The following is a 20,636-nucleotide window of genomic DNA, read 5'->3' as shown; positions in this document are numbered from 1 at the left end:
GTCTTACTGTGAGGACTCGGTGTAAACACAAGAGGGCAGCAAACCCTAAAACAACGTGAATTATTTCTTATCCGAGTCGAAATAACGTTTATGTATCAATGAAATTCATACAGTCTGTATATTTATATCCCTAAACCTTATACATTCCATTAGCCTATTTAAAAAGACTAAAAAAGTAGGCCTGCAACTTAAATGTGCTAGGACTTCCGGTTTCATATATTATGATTTGCTGTAAGTTTCAACGCTCGTTAAGCAGCTTGATTGCTTAGTTAACTTATAGCGTATAGCGCAAATAATTTATGCATTTCCTGTCATTTTATGATTATATACGGCTAATGAAATGTGTCATACATGTTACAAAATGGGAAAATACTGAATTGCCGAGCTGGCTTCCGGTTTCAGTGGAGTATACTAAATTTAGCTCCACAAAACAGGTAAGTTAGGCCTTAATGTCACTTGATATTGTTATCGTATTATTTAAAAGCTTTGTCCAACTTATGCTTACTGTGATGTAGAGTATCTAGTTTTAACCGTACCTTTCCATATTTACATTTTCCTCATGAATAAAACAGCTTAAACTAGCCTAAACTGGTTGGCTGGTTTTAGCTGGTTCACCAGCTGGTTTTGGCTATTTCCAGTCTGATTTCCAGCCTGGTCTGACCATTTCCAGCCATTCCAGCCTGGTCTGGGCTGAAAAATGACCAGCTAAAACCAACCTGACCAGCCTGGTTAAGCTGGACATTACTGGTTTTGGCTGGTCAAGCTGGTTTTAGCTGTTTTTTTTCAGTAGGGTTAATTTCGCACCAACACCACAAACAATTTTGTACGTCCATGTTGCCAAAAAGTGGATTAAAAACAAAGTCAAAACCTGTTTTAAAGCCGTATGTTAATTTGAATTGGATGAATGTAGAAACAACAATGAAATGAAAAATAATTTCCATTTTGAAAGCAGACATGATCACACATACGAGATGCACTTTCATATTTATTGAATATGTATTTATCTGTGACTTGTGTAAGAATATTTTGATGACAAAACATATTTTAATAGAATGTGTATATGATATTAGAGAACGTTTTTATTTAGGAGATATTTTAAGGGAAATGTTTGAAAAGGCGTCTTATAGAAAAATTGTAGAACATTTATCTTTAATCAAACTAATATATTGTATATGACTCTCCAATGTGTGTTTGTGAAGAAGCTGATATGACTGTTTTACAGGGTGGGCTATTTATATGGATACACTTTAATAAACTTATTTTGAATTTCACAAGAAAAACAATGGTGTGCTTGGTTTTAAACGTAACTTTATTCTTTCATGAGTCATATACAAGCCCCCTCACATATACTAATGTGCCACAAACAGGACCTTAACATCACCAGCCATTCCCATTTTATTAAGGTGTATCTATATAGATGGCCCACCCTGTATATTGTTTATTTAGCATAGGTTTTGCCATGAATATAGCCAATGCTGCTAATGTGACATTGAAAATATAAATAAAAAAAGAAGTAAAGACAGAACTGAAGACTTAAAAGCACAGTTCACCCAAAAATTTAATTTCTACCATCATTTTTAGACTTCAATGTGGCGATGTCACAGTCCCATAAACTTTCCTGCTTGTTGCCTAACTATTTCAACAATTAACACAAGGCAATTTAATCAAATCTTGATGTTAAATGGCTGCCATAACATTATTGATCAATATGTGGACTTTTTTGAATTCTTGAAGGCTTTTGCAATTAAAAATGTAACACAGGAAATACATTAGGACCATTGATATTGTTTACATCCTTCAAAATGGTCTATTTACTCTTCTGTTTCGAACCTGTTGGAGTTTCTTTCTAGGAGATAAACTGAAGAACGTTGATAAAAACAGCCACTGACTTACATAACACTTATTATTTCTCTACAATATGGCTGCTAATTTTAGCATTCTTCAGTACATCTTCCTTTATGTTCAACAGTAGAAAGAAATTTATAAACATTTTGAGTGTGCATAGATGAAGAAATTTTAATTTTTCAGTAAACAAACCCCTTTAATATTGTTAAATTGGAGCTATGTAAGCGAGTATGTCTTTATTTTAGTATGTGAATTAGTATGCATTAACAACATGTCTCATATTTGTTGTTATTACCTCGGTTTGTTGCTTTAAAGCTCAAATGTTGTATTTATGTTGCTATTTAGACTGTTTCATCAAATAATGGATAAAATAACTAGTATGACATTATGTTGGAAGGCATGGTGTCTCAGTGGTTAACACTGTCACCTCAGAGCTACAAGGTTACTGATTCGAGTCCCGGCTGGGCCAGTTGGAATTTCTGTGTTTGCATGTCTCATATTTGTTGATATTACTTCAGTTTGTTGCTTAATTTAATTATTTAAGTATTAATTTGGTTTTCTTTAAATTGAAGCTAACATGTTGTATTTATGTTGGCATTTTGACTGTGTTTCATCAAATAATGGATAAAATAATTAGTATGACATTAAGTTGAGTGGCACGGTGGCTCACAGCAAGAAGGTTGCTGCTTGAGTCCCGGCTGGGCCAGTTGGCATTTCTGTGTGGAGTTTGCATGTTCTTCCAGTGTTGGCATGGGTTTCCTCCGGGTGATTTGTCTTCCCCCACAGTCCAAAGGCATGCGCTCTTGGTGAATTAAATAAACTAAATTGTCTGAAGTGTATGTGTGTGAATCAGTGTTTAGAAAATAAACTTTTTGAGCAAGAAATAGGAAGAAAATCTGATTTATTTTTTAAGTCAAGACATAATGAGATTGCTTAAGATGCTGCATTGGACACGCAAGACTCACTTGAACATTTTTTCAAAGGAGAAGAACCCATAAAATGTCTATATTGCAACAAAAACCAAACTGTTAAACATATTCTTGTGGAATGCCCTATTTTTTAATGTTATTAGACAATTTTTATCTGGAGAGACTTTAAAAGAAATATTTTTAAATGTGAATCCTAAAATTGTAAAGTTTTTATCAAAAGGAAACCTTAAAAAATGTTTTAGATTTATAACATATTATTATTATTATTATTATTTATGCATTTTACCTTGTATATTATTCATTGCTGTTGATGACTTTTAAATGTTAGAATATTTGGCAATAATATTAACGCCCCCCCCCCCCCCCCCCCCTCTTTCTCTCTCTCTGTATGTGTGTGAATGAAAGAGTGTATGGGTGTTTCCCATTGTTGGGTCGCGGCTGGAAGGGCATCTGCTGAGTAAAACATATTCTAGGTAAGTCGGTGGTTTATTCCACTGTGGTGACCCCTGGTTAATCGCCTTACTGCACGATCACCTTACAGCAACAAGGTTGCTGGTTTGAGCCCTGGCTGGGCCAGTTTTCATGTTCTCCCCGTGTTGGCGTGGGTTTCCTCCGGGTGCTCCGGTTTCCCCCACAAGTCCAAAGACATGTGGTACAGGTGAATTGGATACACTAAATTACTAAATTGTATGTGTGTGAATGAGAGAGTGTATGGGTGTTTCCTAGTGTTGGGTTGCGGCTGGAAGGTCATCTGCTGTGTAAAACATATTCTGGATAAGTTGGTGGTTCATTCCACTGTGGTGACCCCTGATTAATAAAGGGACTAAGCTGAAAAGAAAATTAATGAATAAGTTAAATATGAAGGTGTCACGGTGGCGCAGTGGGTAGCACGATCACCTCACAGCAAGAAGGTTGCTGGTTTGAGCCCCGGCTGGGCCAGTCTGCATTTCTGTGTGGAGTCTTCATGTTCTCCCCGTGTTCACGTGGGTTTCCTCCAGGTGCTCTGGTTTCCCCCACAGTCCAAACACGCGTGCTATAGGTGAATTGAATGAACCAAATTGGCCGTAGTGTGTGAATGTGAGAGTGTATGGGTGTTTCCCAGTGTTGAGTAGCGGCTGGAAGGGCATCCGCTGCATGTGTAAAACATATGCTGGGTAAGTTGGTGGTTCATTCCGCTGTGGTGACCCCTGATTAATAAAGGGACTAAGCCGAAAAGACAATGAATGTATGAAGGTAAATATGTTTAGTTATTATGTTTGCTTGAGAAAGCCAACTGTTATACTACTCTGTCCTTGAAAACAAACGTATCTCCTCCTAGGGCGTTCATGCCACAAGGCCCAAATGTGGTCAAAATGTGCCTTCTGCATTCAAGATTGTTGCTATATCTCCTCATGCCTGTAAGACTTATCATTTTTTTAATGAAAAATGTTAAATATTAAATTTTTTATAATCCGGGCATATAAAAAAAAATTATACAAGCCCCAAATTTGGCCAAAAGCTGTATTTAGATGTTGTAGATTTTGTTGCTATATCTTAAGGTTTATCAGACTTATAGTTTTCCAATAAATAATTTTTAAGCATTATTTTTCTCAAAATATGGCAAGCTATTTTTGACTTAAACTCCATATTTTTTACTGATACGACAAGCCATTTTTGCATGTATCACCTTCACACTTATTAAGCATTGTATTTTCAAAACAATACAGCAAGCCATTTTTACATAATGTTCATTCCCTTAGTCCCTTTATTAATCAGGGGTCGCCACAATGGAATGAACCGCCAACTTATCCAGCATTTGTTTTACACAGCGAATGCCCTTCCAGCCGCAACCCAACACCAGGAATACTTAATGTTCAAGTCCAGTTTTTGACACTCATAAAGACTGTCATAGAAACATCGGGGTTGATTAAGATCACTCATATTGCCAAGAAGCTTTGATGTATCATCATCACTAACCTGTCAAATGTCCCCATAGCAATAAAACAGTATAACCTAGCAACCATTTAAAAATAGCAATATCTCTACATCAGAACATCGTAGGGACCTGGGCATTGGCTTGTTTGACTCATGCTAGCAAATGGGACTTCCTGTGTACTATGCATGGTAACAATGATAATGGAAGCCAAGTGCTAATAACGATTAGCTACATGCTATGAATGATTATCTAAATGCAATAACATATGCTAGAAATGCCTACTAAGTACTAGCATTTGATCAAACATGTACACGAGCATTGCCATTTAGCAACTGCTTAGCAACCACCTAACAATGCCATAAACGTTTGACTTTCTCAAGCCAACATCAAAGTTTATCAATGAACTTTAGGTTCTAGTTATAATTGGTATCAGTTAATAGAATGAATTCATGAGCAATATAGATACTCAAATGGTTTGGTATTTCTTCTAGCATTAGAGTTTACAGAAAAAAATTTAATTACTTAATTCATAACTAACTTGGCTTGAGTTCTGCTTAATATATTCAGGTTATGAGTTACAGTAACTTTTTTTTTCCATTAAGTCAAAGTAACTTTTAGTTAAACTAATATATTTCGTTAAGTGACTGATGATTTGTCGGTCCTCTTTCCACTAGTGGTATTCAGACAGCAGGCTGAAGGCTGATTGTTCGTGACGGTTAATCTCTGTGTTTTTATGTGTCTCACAGGTGTTTGGTTAACAGTGGTTCGTCCACGATCCGTCTCAGCAGGAACGCAGCGCTGCAGGAGCAGATGTGCAGACTGAGTAGCAGGAGGTGATGAAGGAGTTCAGGCTAAAACACATGATCTCACCTGTGTGTCACGCTGACGGCTGAACCACAAACACAACACTGTACTCACGGCAGAACACCATGAACAGGTTTGCTTGCTTTCCTTTTGGAACAGAACATTTGCGATTGCGTCTGTGTTTTTGCTATTCTCTTTATTTTAGAACTTGAACTGTGCATGGATACTCATAAACTACTTCAATTTTAACTAATACTGTCTGGGAGACTAATAAGGAGTCGTTCTGTATGCCTTCATTTGTAAATAATATCCACATTTGTTATTTCAAATGATAGTTCACCCAGAATAAAAACTATCATCATTTACTCACTCTACACTTCTTTAAAACCTATTTTACTTAATTTCTTCTGTTGAACTTAAAAAGCAGATATTTTGAAGAATGGTAAAAAACAGTAACTAATGACTTTCATAGTATTTGTGTTTCCTAATATGTCAGTTACAAGTTAAAGGTTTCTTGGTTTTTTTGAAGAACGCTGAAAACCGGTAACTATTGACTTTCATTGTATTTGCTTTTCCTACTATGGAAGTCAATGGTTACAGGTTTCTCGCTTATCTTGAAGAAAGCTGAAAACCAGTAACCATTGACTTCCATAGTATTTTATTTATTTTGCTATGGAAGTTAATGGTTACAGGTCTCTTGTAAACCAGTAACCATTGACTTCCATAGTATTTATTTTTCTACTATGGAAGTCAATGGTTACAGGTTTCTCACTTTTAAAAACAGGTAACCATTGACTTCCATAATATATATATATATATATATATATATATATATATATTTTTTTTTTATTACTATGGAGGTTAATGGTTACAGGTCTCTTGCTTCTCTTGAAGAACACTAAAACCAGTTACTATTGACTTCCATAGTATTTGTTTTCCTACTATGAAAGTCAATGGTTACAGGTTTCTCGCTTATCTTGAAGAAAGCTGAAAACCAGTAACCATTGACTTCCTTAGTATTTGTTTTCCTACTATGGAAGTCAATGGTTAAAGGTTTCTTGCTTATCTTGAAGAATGCTGGGAACCTGTAACCATTGACTTTCATGGTATTTATTTTCCTACTATGTAAGTCAATGGTTACAGGTTTCTTGTTTCTCTTGAAAAACACTAAAAAACAGTAACCATTGACTTCCATGGTATTTGTTTTTCCTACTATGAAAGTCTATGGTCATAGGTTTGTTGATTTGTTTAAAGAAAGCTGAAAACCTGTAATCATCAACTTCCATTGTATTTGTTTTTTGTTTTTCCAACTATGGAAGTCAATGGTTACAGGTTTCTTGCTTCTCTTGAAGAATGCTGAAAACCTATAACCATTGACGTCCATGGTATTTGTGTTTCCCACTATACAAGTCAATGGTTACAGGTTTTTTGATTCTCTTGAAGAAGGCTGAAAACCGGTAACCATTGATTTCCATAGCATTTAGTATTTGTTTTTATTATTATAGAAGTCAATGATTACAGGTGTCTTGCTTCTTTTGATGAATGCTGAAAACCTGTAACTATTGACTTCCATAGTATTTGTTTTTTGCACTATGGAAGTCAATGGTTACAGGTTTTCAGCTATATTCAAGAGAGCAAAGAAACTCATGAAGTTGGAAAACAACACAAGGGGGAATAAATAAGTATATTTTCATTTTTGGGTGAGCTATCCCTATTTTTTTAATAAAAGGAATAATAAAGTGACATTTTCAGGCTATTTTTGATACATGAACCCATATTCAATGTCTGTGGTGTAATGGTTAATTTTCAATATTTAATTTAGGTATTAGTGCATGATTTTTCATGCAACTCTCATTATAAAGTGTTGGATATGATTGAAATATGCTGTAATTCATAAGTATAGCGTTTTTTTTATTATTATTCATCGAGCACACATTTAATTGATCAAAACTGACAGAGTAAAGACTATTTTAATGCTGCAATCAGTTCAATAATAATTACTTTAATAAAAAAAAAAAAATTAAAATAATAATAATAATAAAATTAGCACATTAGAATGATTTCTGAAGGATCTTGTGACACTGAAGAAGACTGGATTAATGAATCATTTATACATTTTTTATAATTAAATAACAATAGTTAATTAATTCATTCATTTTCCTTCGGCTTAGTCTCTTTATTCCTTAGGGGTCGCCACAGCGGAATAAACTTCCAACTTATCCAGCTTATGTTTTACACATCGAATGCCCTTTCAGCTGCAACCCAGTTCTGGGAAACACTCATTCTCACACTCACACACTATGGCCAATTTAGTTTATTCACTTCACCTATAGACCATGTGTATGGACTGTGGGGGAAACCAGAGCACCTGGAGGAAACCCACGCCAACACGGGGAGAATGTGTAACCTCCACACAGAAATGCCAAGTAGCCCGGCTGGGACTCGAACCAGTGACCTTCTTGCTGTGAGGTGACAGTGCTAACCACTGAGCCACAGTGCCGTCCAAAAAAATAATAACAAATGAACATTGTAATGAGCATGAGAGGCTTCTTTAATAAAAAATCAAGTAATCCTTCTGATGCCAAATATTTAAATGTTACTGCATTTCCTTGCTTCCTTATATTCCCTCGTTTTATTTCTTGTTCGGTTTCTTTTTCAGATTCATTCACTTGTTATTGTTGTCAAGTTAAATGAAGCTGTTTCCCTCTTCGTGTCTCTGTTGTGTTTGGCTCAAGCATTTGTTGAAGATAAATTCAGCATCTGTGCTGTTTTTCATCTGCAATTGTTGCTTGCTTACATTGGGACAGAAGTGCATTCTGAGTCATATAACCATAAATAAAAGCTGCACATGTACAGAGGAGGAAGCACACACGCAGAACATAGATGTTTTTGCCAATCTCGTTTCATTCAAAGTTTGGTTTTTAGCGGTTGGAATGAACTCTTATAGATAGGGTGTTGAGCTCTGTCACCCGGGAGGAGCTCTTTGAGAGAAGTCAACATAGGTGGCTCGGGCAACTGTTACGAGTGCCTCTTTGATGCCTACCCAGGGAGGTGTTCCAGGCATGTCCCACCAGGAGGAGGCCTAGTATGGAGTGTTTGCAGCAAACATGCCAGCCTGTGGTAAAAACACTACTGTGATATGTCTGTGTAAGGTTAGTACGCCTGCACAGGAACAACACTGGGAGAAGGCTATGCTGAAGAATGACTGATTATGTAGAATGACTGAATATGTAAAGCACTGATTATATATGTTAAATTCAATTCAATTCAATTCAATTCAGCTTTATTTGTATGGCGCTTTTACAATGTAGATTGTGTCAAAGCAGCTTCACATAAATGGTCATAGTAACAGTGTGGAACAGTGTGGTTCAGGTTTTAGTGTTTAAGTTCAGTTCAGTTTAGCTCAGTTCAGTGTGATTTAATCATTACTGAGAGTTCAAACACTGAAGAGCAAATTCATCAATGCGTAGCTCTACCAATCCTGAACCATGCGAGGCAGTGGCAACAGCGGAGAGGGAAAAAAACTTCACCTGATGGGAGTGAAGAAAAAAAACCTTGAGAGAACCAGACTCAGTTGGGCATACTCATATGAAGCTGTATGTGTCAGAATCTAAAGTGAGTAACATATTATCAAGTTACTGTACCATCATAACAATGGTTGTAAACCCTCAGGGCTCTATTTTAAGGTCCATGCGCAAAACGTAGGGTGCAAACGCTTTCAGGGCGTGTCAGAATCCACTTTTGCTAATTTAAGGATGGGAAAATCCGCTTTGCGCCATGGCGCATAGTCTAAAAGGGTTGAGTTTATTTTCTTAATGAGTTATAGGTGTGTTTTGAGAATAAACTAATCAGAGTCTCATCTCCCATTCCCTTTTAGAGCCAGTTGCGTCGCGACATAAGCGCATTTACTATTTACATGATGTAAAGTAAGTGTAAGTGAAAAAACTAAGCATTTCACAAGTGAGAAAACAGTTAAACAGAGCATCTACCAAGCAAGAATGAGAGATAAAGTATCTCATAATCTAGTTTCACTTTCGCTCTCGTGGATAGGGAAACCTGTATGCACAGACATCAATTAGCCTATAAATATATATTTTTTTTTTTGTTAAGCGCAAAGATTTGTTTCAAAACTATTTCTAAATCCAGTTCTAATTTGCAGCAAACGAATAAATGAACAAAAATGAAGTGTGGTCAAAAAACTGAGTCATATCCAAATACACATGCTGTGGCCCATATGGTCTAAAACCTGACAGGTGGACAAATCTAAGCTTGTTTTTAATAAAACAAATATAAATATGAATATAATAAATAATACTGCTAATAATGAAAACATACAAAAGCAAATTGAATGAACTGAAAAAGCCTCCCGAGATGAAGAAAGTATGAAGGCGGTAGTTTTTAAATTCATGTAGGCTAGAAAATAATATGTTTTGTAATATTTTAATCCTTTATATTTATATACTATTTATATATCCTTATTATATCCTATATATATCCTTAATATTTTATATCTTTTTCATATGTAAAGATGCATATTTTGCGTATTGCTCTACATCTTGTGTGTATTTAACAGTGTGTAAGCCAGGCACACTCTGCGCCAGACAATAGACCGGCTTTGTTCTGGTCTAAAGAACAGACTATTGCAGTTTCTCAAAATAGCAACGCACCAAAACATATGAGCGCAAATGCATTTGCTACTTAAAAAGCGTTAAAAAAACTAAAAATGACTCTTGCGCCGAGCTGAAAGCAGCAAATAACAATTGCGTCGCGCCTTGCACCACATCGCGTCGGGTGTATGATAGGGCCCTTAATCCTTTTGCAAAAGTTGCATCTATGGAGAGAGAACTTTGGTTTTAAAACAGTTGCTGACATAGACCTGTGACATCTCTGGTGACCGTAGCAAGCTGGCAGAGAGCCAAGAATAACAGGACCACCTAGAGTAAAAACCTATCCTAAAATGATTAAAAGTTAAAATGAGACGCATAGGGGTGTGTCAAATAACCTGTATAAAGTTTCAAGAGTTCACACTTAGCTGATGATTGATAATAAAGCTAGTTTGGCGTGCTGTCCCGGGACAGAGCCCTGAGCTTATAAGATCCTCGAGCCCTGGGCTCCCTCCCGTTGCAAGGCGAGAGGGGAGTTTGAGCTCAGGTAGATCTCGATGACTCCCCCTCTTGGTTGTTGTAGCTAAGTCTCAGATATGGATGCTGAAAGGTGTACTCAGAGTTTAGCTAAAGTATTTTGTATTAATTGTTTAGAGTGCTTGTTTTTGAACTGTGGGAGGAAACCGGAGGACCCGGGGAAAACCCACGCGACCACGGGGAGAACGAGCAAACTCCGCACAGAAATGCCATCTGGTTTGGAAAGGAATTAAACCAGGTGCATTCTTGCTGTGAGGCAACAGCGCTAATCGCTTGCCACCGTGACACCCGTTTGAAAGGAGGGAAAGTAGGGTTGGGTGGGGGGGTTTCTTCAAGGCGAAGATATTGAGATGAGAAAAGTCTGGTTATTTATAGTGAGTTAAGGATCATCTTATAGGATAATCAGTCGTTAGCTAAAGTTGGAACAGCTGTGAACAATCATAAGCACGTGATCCTCTCGAAATTTGTTTATAAATAAACTTCACTTGTGGAAAACACAGAGACATTAGAAAGAGGAGAAAAAGAAAAGGAGAAAGAGAAAAGTCTGCTCTGTTCTTTCTCGGCTTTATTATGGAGAATAAGGTCTATTTTCTGATTTTCAAAACCTCCTGTCTGATAATTTCTAATTGATAAGAAGTTGGTATACGACACTATGTCTCTCGGCTGGCCTGGGAATGCCTCGGGTTGCCGCCCTGGCGACCCGGCCCAAGATATGCGGAAGAAAGCGAATGAATGACTGTTAACTCTTTTGCAGATTCTGTTTTAACAGTATGTCCTTCCAACTGCAACCTAGTACAAGGAAAAACCCATACACTCTCACATTCCTACACTAAGGAGAATTTCTGTTTACCCAATTCACCTATAGCCGGAGCTCTGTCACCTGAGAGGAGCTCGGAGTAGAGTTGCTGCCCCTCCACATCGAGAGAAGTCAGCTGAGATGGCTCCTGTTTCGGATGCCTCCTGGACACCTACCTAAGGAGGTGTTCCATGCATGTCCCACCGGGAGAAGTGGACGATCCAGAACACACTGGAGGGACTATGTCTCTTGGCTGATCTGGAAACATCTCGGGATCCCCCTGGAAGAGCTGGAGGAAGTGTCTGGGGAGAGGGAAGTCTGGGATTATCTCTTGAGACTGCTGCCCCTGCGACCCGGCCCCAGATAAGCGGATGAAAATGAATGAATGACTGTAAAGTCTTTTGCAGATTCTATTTTAATGTTATGCCCTTCAAGCTGCAACCTAGTACTGGGAAATACCCATGCACTTTCACATTCCTACACTATGGACAATTTTTAATAACATAAAAACATGCAAATTCCACACAGAAATGCAAACTGAGCCAGCCGGGACTTGAGCCAGCGACCTTGCCGTGAGGCGACAGTGCTCATCATTGAACCACCGTGCCACCTTTTACAGAGTTAAATTATTATTATTTTTTTACATAACACACCTGCAGGTTATTTTGGAGGTACTATTTCATGGCTATAGTTTACATTTGTGTAACTTCATCCAGACAAAGAGTCTTTCCTGAGTGTGAATATTAAGCTCCGTCTGTCTGCGGCCTGCTTCTCATTCTCAAACTCTACTCATTTTGTATCTCTGAGGTCTTTTCACTCTCCGTTTCATAAAGCTTCACCAAGATCATCCAAACAAACTTGAAGGATTCTCTCTTTTCAGCTTGTGGGAGTTTAATGCACTTCTGTTGTTTTTGAGTGAGATGAAAAGAGAACGGGCCTGTTCTCTATTATAAAGCGTAGAGGTGATGAGTCTCCTGAAAGCAATGCTGATTTGTTTAGTGTGTGCACTTCATTAAATTTAAGCTGTTCTGCTTGTGTCCTGATCCAGATTTCCCTCTGACACTGACAAATGGAACTGGAGAAACACCCTGGATGGCATGAAGAAAGAAGCAAAGAAAAAAGGAGTGATTGATAGCGAGAAAAAGACTTTCATTGTGAGAGAGCTCAGTTTATAGCCACATAAAAATATGAATCTAGTTCATGAGTACTGTACATTGCCAGCTGATCATCGTTTTTATTTTATTTTCAATTTAAAAAATGTTTCTTCGTCTCAATTATGGCAATAATTTTACCAGAAATACAGTAACATAGTGAAAATATTATTACAAAACTATTATTCATTCATTCTCATTCATCCTCTTATCAGTTGTCACCACAGCGAAATGAACCACCAACTATTCCAGCATATGTTTCATGTAGCAAATGCCCTTCTAGCCGCAACCCAGTACTGTGAAACACCCACATACTCTCATTCACACACACTCATACACTACAGCCAGTTTAATTTATTCAGTTCACCTAAAGAGCATGCAGGAATCACAGGGCTGATTTTTCTAATCCCCATAGACCAGTGGTTCTCAAACTGTGGTACTTGTACAACTAGTGGGACGCGGACTTACTTCTAGTGGTATGTGGAGGAATCACTGAGTAATGAAAGAAAAAATGAATGCAATTTTAATCATTTGATGCTTACGAGAACACCAATGTGATCAGCATTGGCTGTTCCCTAAAGCCTACGATCAAAGCGATGTGTTTAAAATGTTTACTTTAGTGTAGAGGTCTGCATTCCTGCGGCTGTCCCGCGGTAGCAGCGTCACCTGAACAGATTTAATCGGCGCGGGAATAAATTTCTGAATCAATCACGGGAACGGTCGGTAACTGGTTTAATTTTGGACAGGAGCGGGCCGTTTAGCAATATCACTCCCTGCTCCCGAGCTAGCGAGCTGGGTATGTATGTGTGTGAACGAGACTGTGTGATGCTTGTTTGTTGCTCTGTGTGTGTGTGTGTGTGTGCGTGTGTGGGCATGTGCGTGTGTGCGTGCTCACGAATGAGAGCTTTGTGTGTGTGTGTGTGTGTGTGTTTACACAGACAGCTTGTTAAAGGCTGTCTGGACTCTGTAAAACTGGGTGGTTTTCGGTTTTGTTCTCCCCCGCTCTTTAGTGGGATTAGGTGCCGCGGGTAGAAAACGGGGCGGGTCAGGCAGCGGTACAAATGCTGAATATAAGCGGGAGTGGTCGGGTTCGGGCTAAAACCTGGCGGGAGCGGGTGTCAAAATTTAGTCCCGCGCAGATGTCTACTTTAGTGCATCACGTTATCAGCTGGTAGAAATCAATTAAATTGGGGCAGAACTAGAGAAAGAGGTGCGTGGTGCTTGCAGAGCAGATACATGCTAGAGCAGTGGTCCCCAACCCCCGGGCCACAGACCGGCACCGGTCTAAAGATCAATTGGTAGCCGGCCGCACAAAAAAATCATGAATTTCCGTTTTTTTTGTTACATCTCGGTCTCTTGAGTGCCAAAATTTAACCCACAGGCTAGGAAAATGAGTAAGAACTGCAGCGCGACGCGCTTGTGTATTCCAGGCATGCGCAGTTGAAAACATCTTAAATTTTCAGAATGCTGCACCGCGAATCACGTGATGATAACCGACTGAGCGGCTTCATATTTTGTACGGAATATAATTTCGTTGAATGAATATGACTCTGCCTGGTTTTCGAACTGCGCAGTGCTGTAGCTGCTTAATTTTGCCAACTACACTACATTATTTTAATACTGTTGATTATGGTGGTACTTGGAGAGACATTTTTTTTCTGAGGTGGTACTTGGTGAAAATAGTTTGAGAACCACTGCCATAGACAATAAAAAATTATGTAGTGACTGCAGGTTGAAGGAAAGTAGTGGAGTAAAAGTACCAATATATGTACAAAATATATAGTATGAAGTTTTACATAAAAGTGAAATCCTCAAGAATATGACCGACTCCCTTGGTGTTTAATACTAGCGCAGCTCAGTTTTGGTTAATGATGTCAAAACTTACCAGTACATATGAATGGATGTGTAAACATAAACATAAAAAGCATGTATTTGAATTTACTGGTAAAGTTTTTCGGATATTCATCGGTATCACTGTGTGAAAGGAGCAATTGAATTATGATGGTTTGTTCTGTAGCCAATCTGAAAAAATATTGCTTAAAGAGGCTAATAATATTGACCTTAAAATAGTTTTTTTTTAAATTAAAAGCTGCTTTTATTCTAGCCGAAATAAAACAAATAAGACTTTCTCCAGAAGAAAAAATATTATAGGAAATACTGTGAAAAATTCTTTGCTCTCTTAAACATCATTTAGAAAATATTTTAAAAAAGAAAAGAAAATTAACCGGAGGGCTAATCATTTAGTGTGTTTGAGACTGGAACAGAGACCATGAACTGTTTGAAACTGGTCGGTGAGTAAATGTGAATGGCTGCATGCGTGTCTGTCTTCTCATTGTGGTCTCCAGCTCTTTGTTATTTCAGCTGGAACGAGAGCTGTTTTTCTCCAGAGGTTTTTCTGGGTTGTAAAAGCACATGAGTGTGTGTAAGGGAGTGAATGCAGGTCAGATGAAGGGTGAAACTGCTGTTGCACACATGCTGCAGAAGCGCTCGCTCGAGTCCTCAGATGAACTCTCGGAAAACACACTCCCTCAGACAGACAGGCTGAAACACGGACCAGAGACTCGCTGTTTATTCAACCCGTCTGTCTCTTTCTCTCTTTCCCCCAGTTTCTTTCCGTCTCCAAACTCAATTTGGGTCGCATTTGTTGAGTTTCCATGAGAAACGGTTGCGTTTGAATGACTAAAGCATTTACAGCGGAGTGAATAGAAAAAAATCTTTACTAATAATAATCCAAAACAAATTATGAAATAGGGAGGCTCAGTGACGTCACCTCACAGCAAGAAGGTCACTGGTTTGAGTGCCGGCTGGGTCAGTTGGCATTTCTGTGTGGAGTTTGCATGTTCTCTCCGTGTTGGCGTAGGTTTCCTCTGGGTGTTCGGGTCAATGTAACTATCGTTATTAGTAAGCAAACAAAAAAACACAATATAATTCATTTATTTCCTTCAAATTCTCCACACAATAACCCATAATGACATTGTGAAAAAAGATTTCTTGAAATTGTTGCAAATTTATTACAAATAAAAAACCTGAATGTACATGAACATCAGTATTTTGCTCAATACCTCAAGTCTTTTTGAATATGATGCCACAAGCTTGGCACGCCTGTCATTGGGAATTTTTGACCATTCCTCTTTGCAGTACCTCTCAAGTTCTATCAGGTTGGATGGGAAGCGACGGTGTACAGCCGTTTTCAGATCTCTCCAGAGATGTATAGTAAGATTTAGGTCTGGGCTCCGGCTGGGCCACTCAGGGACATTCAATGAGTTGTTGTGAAGCCACTCCATTGATATTTTGTCATTGTGCTTAGGGTCATTGTCCTGCTGGAAGATGAACCGTCGCCCCAGTCTGAGGTCAAGAGCACTCTGAAGCAGGTTTTCATTCAGGATGTCTCTGTACATTGCTGCATTTATCTTTCCCTCTATTCTGACTAGTCTTCCAGTTCCTGCTGCTAAGAAACATCGCCACAGCATGATGCTGCCACCACCATGCTTCACTGTAGGGATGGTATTAGTCTGGTGATGAGCGGTTCCTCGGTTTCTCCAAAAGTAGTGCCTGGCATTCACTCCAAAGAGTTTAATTTTAGTCTCATCAGAGCAAAGAATTTAGTTTCTTATGGTCTGAGAGTCCTTCAGATGCCTTTTGGCAAATTCCAGGTGGGGAATGGCTTTTATCTGGCCACTCTACCATACAGGCCTGATTGGTGGATTGCTGCACAGATGGTTGTCCTTCTGTAAGGTTCTCCTCTCTCCACAGAAGAACGCTGGAGCTCAGACAGAGTGACCATCGGGTTATTGATCACCTCCCTGACTAAGGGTACTTCTCCCCTGATCACTCAGCTTCGATAGCCAGCCAGCTCTAATAAGAGTCCTGGTGGTTCCAAACATCTTTCACTTATGGATGATGGAGACCACTGTGCTTATTGGGACTTTCAGTGCAGCAGGAATGTTTCTGTAACCTTCCCCAGCCTTGTGCCTCGAGACAATCCTGTCTTGGAGGTCTACAGACAGTTCCTTTGTCTTCATGCTTGGTTTGTGCTTTGACATGCACTGTCAACCCTTAGACCTTCTATAGGCAAGTGTATATCTTTTCAAATCATGTCCAATCAACTGAAATTGTCACAGGTGAACTCCAATTAAGCTGCTGAAACATCTCAAGAATGATCAGTGGAAACAGAGTGTACCTGAGCTCAATTTAAAGCTTCACGCCAAAGGTTGTGAATACTTCTGTACATGTGATTTTTCAGCTTTTTTATTTTTAATAAATTTGCAACAGTAAAAAAAAAGGAGGAAATAAATACATTTAATGCATTTTGGAATAAGACTGTAACATAAAAAATTTTGAAAAAAGTGAAGCGCTGTGAATACTTTCCGGATGCACTGAATATACAATAAGAATGTATGGTTAGCTATTTTATTATTAATTGAAATGTAGATTATTTCAATTAATAAAAAAATAGCTAACCATACATAATTTTTTTTATTTTGCATTACTTTAATCAAATCATTCATCATTTTCATTCATGTTAATTTATCAGGGAGAGTAATTATGACAGCCTCTTGGTCTCTGTGTGTGTGTTGTGTTGCAGTGATGTTTTCAGTCTGTGGGTGAGCTGTTGTCTGTGGCCCTTGCCTTCATAACACATTCTCAGAAACTAATTATTATATTCATGATAGTCAGACCTGCTGTAAAGGTCGTTGCCGTGTCCACAGGCCCTGGCTGCATAATCTAGAGGAGGCGTGATGACCTTTTTGTTTCATGTAAAGTGATCCGGCGTGGAAAAGCGGCGTGCGTTCGCTGTTTTATCTTTCAATCGCAGCCCAGTTGATTAAACGTCTGGGTTAATCAGCGTAATGCACACCGCTGAAAGTCCGACTCGTGTTGTTATGGAAAAAACTCAAGCGACCTCTTCCAGACCAATACCGTATGAACCGGTAAATCACACACTGATCCTCTGATCCTCGGCTGTCACAATAAACCCTCTTCTTTGCTTTCTATAAAAGCAAATAAAGTGAAATGTTCTTGGTTGGTTTCTCTAGGATTTCTTGATCTTAAAGGAACACTCCACTTTATTTTTTTAAATACATTTATTTTATTACTCCCCTATAGAGGCAAGCAGTTGAGTTTTACCATTTTTTAATCCATTCAGCCAATCTCCAGCTCTGGCACTTTTAGCTTAGCTTAGCTTAATTTATTGAATCGGATTAGACCATTAGCATCTCACTCGAAAATGACAAGTTTTGATCATTTTCACATCAGACTTGCTGGAAATAATGAAAGCTACTAAGATTACATGTCAGCGACTAAGAGGCATTATAAATGTGGAGTTTCAGGATGCACAAATAAGCATCATACTTCCCTTGAGCTAACGTCGTGTTTTAAATCTGCCTCTATGCTGATCCGTTGGCATTTGTAGCTCCGCCTTCTTTTGAAAAGAGCACTTTATTTTATTTGAACATTTTATTACTCCCCTGAAGTTAAACTGTTGAGTTTTACCATTGTTTTAATCCATTCAGCTAATCTCCGGGTCTGGGACTTTTAGCTTTGCATAATTCATTGAATCAGATTAGACCGTTAGCATCTCGCTCGGAAATGGCACGTTTCAATAATATTTACAATATACATGCTGGAGATAATGTCAGCGACTAAGAGGCATTACAACTGTGGAGTTTTAGTTGCAGAAATGAACACTTTATTTATCATACTAACTTATTCTGAGCCACTTCTTTTAGCATTTTAGCCTTGTTTTTGAATCTGCCATTATGCTGACACATTGGCGTTTGTAGCAGACCACTTTATTTTATTTAACCATTTTATAAACTCCTGAAGTTAAAGAGGTGAGTTTTACCATTTTTAAATCCATTTAGATGATCTCCTCGTCTGGCACTTTAAGCTTTGCTTAGCATAATTCTTTATATTGGATAAGACCGTTAGCATCTTGCTCTGAAATGACACATTTTGACAATTTTCACATCGGACCTGCTGAAGATTATGTCAGCGAGTAAGAGGCATTATAAATGTAAACTTTTAGTTGCACAAATGAACGATTTAGTTTCTATTGGCTAACTTCTTCTGAACCACTTCTTTTGGCATTTTTCAGTTTTTCATATACGTTAATCTTGTTTTTAAAACTGCCTCTATGCTGACATGTTGGCATTTGTAGCTTCACCCTCTTTTGAAAAGAGCACTTTATTTTATCTTAACTATTTTATATCTCAGTTAGGGTTAAACTGTTGAGTTTTATCATTTTTAATCCATTTGGAAGATCTCTGGGTCTGGCACTTTTAGCTTAGCTTAGCATAATTCATTGAATCGGATTAGACTGTTAGCATCTTGCTCTGAAATGACAAGTTTCAACAATTTTTACACTGTATATGCTGAAGATTGGCAGCAACTTAGAGGCCCTATAAATGTAAACTTTTAATTTCACAAATGAACACTGTAGTCTCCATGGATTAACTTCTTTTAGCATTTTCAGTTTTTTACAGAGATGACATTAGTCGTGTTTTAAATCTGCCGCTATGCTGACACGTTGACATCCGCGACCGGCCAATCGGCTGACCCACCCTCCTCCTTCCCTGAATCCAACCAATTTTACTGATTGACCCGCCCGCCCGCTCACTTCCCTAAAACCAAGCAACAATTTAGAGAAGCCGTCTAGAAAAAGAAAAACCCTTGTCTGTTTTTTTTTTTTACCACGTTTTTGGATTTCACCACGTTCTCACCCTGTTATGAACTCGTTCGATTTATTTTTTAGATTCTGTTTTTGTCTTACCTGGTTTCTGGAACCGCTCTTCCCCGGACTCGAACCTGGACGCCTTTGTCAACTCCTCCTCTCTGCATCTAAAGTCTGCCGACGCACACGATGAGCTGACCGGACAAACTGACTGCGGCAGGAAAGCCCTCCACATGTAGGTAAGCGGTCAGCCGGCAAGCGCGAAAGGGAACGGCGTCACACCGCCCCGTAGCGTTCGTTTAAAAAAAATTAAATGCAGCCATACGTACCTCCCGGGACGTATTTCGCGGTCTCCAGAAACGTCCACGGGACTACGTTTTCAGAATGAGCTTGGGTTGGGTTTCAGAATGAGCTTGGGTCTGCCTCTATGCTGACACATAGGCGTTTGTAGTTCCACCTTCTTTTGAAAACAGCACTTTATTTTTTTTTTAACAATTTCATTACTCCCCTATAGAGTTAAACTGTTGAGTTTTATCATTTTTTAATCCATCCAGATGGTCTTTGGGTCTGACACTTTTTTTAGCTTAGCTTAATTCATTGAATCGGATTAGACCATTAGCATCTTGCATGAAAATGATAAGTTTTGATAATTTTTCTACTTAAAAAAAAATGGTAGCACCTTCCAGTTCATGCGGACTTTAAATGTTAAAGGTTCTAAATGGAATCTTTATAAAATAATATTTTTAAGTATGAAGTTAACTTATGAGGAAACAGAATATTCAGTTCAATTCAGTTCTTGTCTGTTCCAAGATATAAAGCTTCAGCCAGAATTTCTAGAATTCATTCATTTTCTTGTCGGCTTAGTCCCTTTATTAATCCAGGGTCGCCACAGCGGAATGAACCGCCAACTTATCCAGCATGTTTTTACCCAGTGGATGCCCTTCCAGCCGCAACCCATCTCTGGGAAACATCCACACACACATTCACACACACACTACGGACAATTTAGCCTACCCAATTCACCTGTACCACGTCTTTGGACTGTGGGGGAAACCGGAGCACCCGGAGGAAACCCACGCGAAGGCAGGGAGAACATGCAAACTCCACACAGAAATGCCAACTGAGCCGAGGTTCGAACCAGCGACCCAGCAACCTTCTTGCTGTGAGGCGACAGCACTACCTACTGCGCCACTGCCTCGCCAATTTCTAGAATCACTTATATTATTTATTAAATTATCAATTAGTTGTATTTTATTAACATCTACCCCTATCCCAACCCTAAACCCAACCCCCGCAGTAATCTAAAAACAGTAATTATACACAGTTTTATTTATTAAAATATTAATTAGGCGACGCGATGGCGCAGTAGGTAGTGCTGTCAC

The 20,636-nt window shown here is 38.6% G+C and overlaps 1 protein-coding gene across 8 annotated transcripts in view; it reads left to right on the top strand.

Annotated features, from left to right (window-relative positions):
* Positions 1-374: 374 nt before the first annotated feature.
* tgm1l3 (transglutaminase 1 like 3) overlaps positions 375-20,636 on the top strand; it is a 189,251-nt gene continuing 168,989 nt past the window's right edge. For 4 of the 8 annotated variants that reach the window (XM_073939370.1, XM_073939368.1, XM_073939365.1 and 1 more), the window contains exons 1-2: positions 375-434; positions 5,436-5,626. The gene's annotated coding sequence lies outside the window, so the exon portion shown is untranslated. Of the gene's footprint in view, positions 435-3,179; positions 3,248-5,435; positions 5,627-19,335; positions 19,494-20,636 lie in introns of those variants that run through there. The other 4 variants (XM_073939383.1, XM_073939369.1, XM_073939367.1 and 1 more) reach the window with 3 other exon arrangements.

Source organism: Danio rerio, chromosome 23 (genome assembly GCF_049306965.1).
Source record: "Danio rerio strain Tuebingen ecotype United States chromosome 23, GRCz12tu, whole genome shotgun sequence".
In the NCBI taxonomy this organism is placed as follows: Eukaryota; Metazoa; Chordata; class Actinopteri; order Cypriniformes; family Danionidae; genus Danio; species Danio rerio.
Note: the sequence above shows the minus strand (reverse complement) of the source record. Positions and strands in the feature narration are given on the sequence as shown.